At 32.7% G+C, this 4742-nt stretch overlaps 1 long non-coding RNA gene across 1 annotated transcript; it reads left to right on the forward strand.

Annotated features, from left to right (window-relative positions):
- The first annotated feature begins 1139 nt into the window (after window positions 1-1139).
- Window positions 1140-4294, forward strand: LOC144961516 (uncharacterized). Its single transcript, XR_013643187.1, has 3 exons — window positions 1140-1413; window positions 2434-2613; window positions 2943-4294. It is a non-coding gene; the product is annotated as an uncharacterized LOC144961516 (long non-coding RNA).
- Window positions 4295-4742: the final 448 nt, after the last annotated feature.

Raw genomic sequence — 4742 nt, forward strand, 5'->3', positions numbered from 1 at the left:
CAACATAATTACGTTTCCAATCAGTTTTTCTCGTTTTTTAAAATTTGATACCTATAATAGACGAAAATTCCGGTGATTTTGTTAAAGGTTAGTTAAAATATCTACGATTTTATTAACCCTGAAAACTACGATTTTTATTTTCCTATTTCAAGTAGGCAGGTCTGCTATTAAGTATGAGTTCCATAGTCAAAAAAAAAAAAGACAAACAAAAACAAAGTTTATTTAATCTTAGGCTTTCGCCAATAATTCATACAATACAATTAAGACAAAATATTGCTACTAATCTCTCCTCATGCATTCGTTAGACGATAACAATAACGACCGTGTTATCTTTACTCCTTACCCAACCAACCCCTAGCTTCCCGCCTCTTCATCACGAACTATCTTATGTATGTATTAGCTTTAGGACGGGCAAGTACGGAATCTGCCCACCCTTCCTTTAAACGTATCTCTATTTCCTCTTAGAATTCAACTCTCTCTTTTCTCAGAAGAGTATTTCTCGTATACTAATTCAATTGTTGAGAAAACCAAAATGGTGGTTGTATTTTATATATTTATTTAGTCGTGACCTTTGAATAAAAGTGTTTTGTTTTATTAGAGGAAATGCAATAGAAAATTACATTGTTTTGCAAAAATATTTAGTATCTCAATAAAAATACAGCGGTAATTACTTTAAGAATTTGAAGAAAAAAAAAAGAACAAATTAATTTGTTAAAAAAAAAAAAAAAAAAAATCAAATAAGAAAACAATTTAAATAATGAGTTTTGAGAAGCACTAAAGAAAACGAGAAAAAAATAAATTTAAATGGTTAAACAAATATATAAAAACAACACAAGTTAATACTAAATTGATATATTAGTAAATTAATAAATTAAATTCAATACTGGAATCTTCCCAATGTCATTACATCAATGGTACCAGCACAAGTAAGGCAATAAATTAGAAAAAGTACGTTTGCCAAAATCTGCATTTAGTTTATAAGGTGGGCTCATTTGAATTAGCCCGACCTAGTACTAGAGAGGCCAGACAGCAAACTCGGAGTTCAGCGTCAGGCGACGTGACGATGGGATGACGATGTGGGCGGAGTGGAGTGGTTGGGGAGAGGGGGGGGGGGGTGATAAAAAAAAGAACAGGAGCGTATCCTGGTTTATGTATTGGCTACGCTTATTTGTACTACCACTGCAAATAACGCCAGAGCTTATTTGTACTCTTACTAAAAATAGAATTTGCGTAATTACTAAAAATATAACATTTTATACGGATAGAACTGCAATATACAATGAATTATCTGGAAGTCAAAAAGTGAACACTTCATCTCATCACAATCACATTATTACTATTATTACAAGTTGATTTTGACGGACTTTGGTAATTCTTCACTCTTTTCAAGTCACAGAATACTCAGTTTACAAGGTAAGCATACGAAATGCACATTTTAATTCATTTCTTATTTTTATAACTAAACATGCTTTGGGGTTGTGTGTTTGTTGATTGTGCATCAGCTGACGACACATTTGTCGCTACCGCGAATTACTTAACTTTATTACTTTATTTTGTGAAAAATAACAATAACAGGGCTTAAAAAAATTAAAATATACTAATCCCCCCCCCCCCCCCCCCTCCCCCCCCCCCCCCCCCCCCCCCCCCCCCCCCCCCCCCCAAAATTTAAATCAGCCTTCCATGTCAGGCGATAAAACCAGTGTTTCAATGTTCGATCCCATCAAAAGGTTGCTAATTTTGTCAAGATCATGATCAAGAGGATTTCGAGTACTCACGACATTCCAGGCTCAGGGTCCTTTAAAAAATACTTTCATTCAGTTATTGTTATTATCTTTATTATGGCCGACACAGGCATGCAGTCCATACTTTTTCAAAACTTTTTTTTTGTGGGGGGGGGGGGGGTGGCTGTTTTTTATTATCGGAAAATTGGTTTTGTATGTTAGGTCATGGAGGGGGGAGAGAGGAGAGGGAAGGAAGAAGGAGAGAAGATGAGGAGAGGTAATATTTTATAATGATAAGATATCTGTAGTGGTAGTATTATTAGTAGTTTTGAAATGCCTATGATGATGACAATGTGAGATAATTATATTAGTGTGATTATTTTTATTATATTTTTAAAAATTACGTACGGCTATGTCGTAGTGGTATGACACTCGCTTTTGGACCGGAAGGTCCTGGGCTCGAGCCTCGCTCTGCGCATAGTTGAGCCCTTGGAAAAGGCACTTTGCTCACTTTCTCTCACCGGACTCAGTTGTAAAATGTGTACTTGGCCGTTAAATGCGTTGTCTCTGTCCGAAGAAATTGTAATATTGCCTAACAGACGTTATGTCCCGTTCAACATGCGAAGTGTTGCTGTTATAAACTTTAGCATTGGCATGTATGTGCCTATTTCGCTGTAGTGAATTTAATTTAATTTTTTGTTTTCATTGACAGCTAACATGAAAGAACACTGTTGACGTTACTGGTGTCCTGACAATCCATAAAGATGCTGGCTCAAGGGCTATTCTGGCAAGGTGTGTTGAGGCAAACCTTTGCCTGTGGCAAAACTCATCAATCAGCAAACCATCATCTGGGCCAGCAGACCAGAGTGTCTGCATGCACTTTTTGACAATGGTTAGTAATGTTTTCAAATCTCCATTGCGCCTTTACATTTTTTATTGGTGATCAATAAAATAAATGCTCATTTTTCTAAATGAAAATGGCAAAGCATCATTTGAATTGAATTACTACTGAATGTATTAACTTAACGACAGACTATAGTTTGTTGCCAAGAGTTTTGTTCTATGGATGTAAAACCAATGAAATTTCAAGTGTGTTGGTGTGAATAATGATCACTTTTTAAAAATTGCTATGTCTTTGACAAATGCATTTTATGACAATAATGCCATTTCCAAAAATTGCTAATGAACTGTGTCTCTTTTTTATTTCATTTTTCCATCCAGAGCAGGATCAGCCCTCTTTGTGGAACTACAAAAAAAGTGGTGGCAAACAAGTAGTGTTGACTTTTTCTGTATTGAGGCGAAAGAGATTTTTATTCCAAGGGTTTGGTAAAGCAAATTGCTTTTTATTCAGAGCTAGTGCACTATATAACTGTTTTATTGTCTAAAATTGAATTGATTTTGCAGTTCAACTTGACTAGATATCTAATTTTATACGACTTGTCTCTCAAGTAGAATAAAAAAATGAAAAATGAGGATAGCGTGCCCTATCATAATCATATTTTGAAAAATCATTTAATATATCTAGAAATCATCTGTATAACCTATTGTATACAGTAAATAATTAGGTTTTGTGATTATAATGATGAATTCATAAGGTATGACATCATATTCGACCACAAAATTATTTTATCTCTGGGCGTAAAAAAATCAATTTTACAGCATTTTTTTTATCTATGGGGTATGGGTTAGTGAACCGATTATAATTTTTTTTAGATTTAGATCAATCTACAAAATTTTCGTTTTCTTGTCCTATTACGGTCATATTTTGAAAGTTTGATGGATCATTTCTTTTAGTTGTCTGCAAAATCAGCCTTTTAACTTATGTCAAATTATAGAAAAAGCTTGCGCTTTCTCAAATGTCTGTTTTATGTCATTTTTTCTGATTTTCTAGCAATCCTACCTTAATCATTTTCCTTTAAATTATCTTCAAATTTATTCAGAATCTTTTCTATGATGTGTTTTACATCATGATGTAAGTGTTTGGGGGTAAATTAAAATTTAGCAATTTTATAAATTTTAAAATTCATTTGTTCCTGTTGATCCGCGCTAAATTTTCAGTTGAAATCAAATAAAAATTCTAAAAAAATTATTCCAAGAGTTTTCATGATATAGCTATTTATGAAAGAAACATTGTGTTTAAATTTGAAAGAAATTTATATGCTAGTTTTTGGTGCATCTATGTTAGAATTTTAGGGTTTTACGTCTAATTTTAGCTTATGTTGCCCCTTAAAAAAGTTTTTTTTTTTAATTCAGTTATTTTTGGTGTTTAACATCAAATTATACATTACATTATTAGTTCATGAGATATAATTAAAGAATTTTAGAACTATAAAGCATATTTGACCACTAAAGTAATTTTTTGGTGAATAACAGCAGATATTAAATTATTTCGTAATTTTTTCTTAGAGGTATGGGTTAGCGAATCGTTTAGAATTTTTTTCAGAATTTGATCAATTTATAAAATATTACTGTTTTCTTGTTCCATATTGTTTATATACTTGATGAATGTTGGCCTTTGTCTGCATAATTGGCTTTATTATCAAATTAAAGACAAATTTTTCATTTTCTCAAAATTTCATTGTGCGTCATTCTCTGATTTTCTAACATTCACATCTGGATTGTTTCCCATTAGATTGTCTTCAAATTTGGTCAGAATTTTTCTTATGATGTGTTTTGCATCATGATGGATGGGTTTTGGGCTAAACAAAAATTTAGCAGTTTTATGAATTTTTAAGTCAATTTTTTTTCCTGTCATGTCACACCAAATTTTCACTAAGAAATCGAAAAAAAATTCTGAAAAATTTATTTTCAAGACTATTGCTAAACCTATCCATCTTGTTGTAAGAAACATTTTGTGTAAATTTGAAAGAGATCTGTTCGTTGTTTTTTTCTGCATCACTGTAATAATTTTTGGGGTCTAATTTGAGCTTATATTGTCCCCCCTGGTGGTAGGGATTTAGTGGCTAATAGTATTAGCGCTGGTGTTAGGGACTCAGTAATAGCCATGTGGTAGGAACTCGG

This window comes from Berghia stephanieae, unplaced genomic scaffold (assembly GCF_034508935.2).
Source record: "Berghia stephanieae isolate SIO BIC M18660-M18661 unplaced genomic scaffold, UCSD_Bste_1.3 scaffold2773, whole genome shotgun sequence".
Classification (NCBI taxonomy): Eukaryota; Metazoa; Mollusca; class Gastropoda; order Nudibranchia; family Aeolidiidae; genus Berghia; species Berghia stephanieae.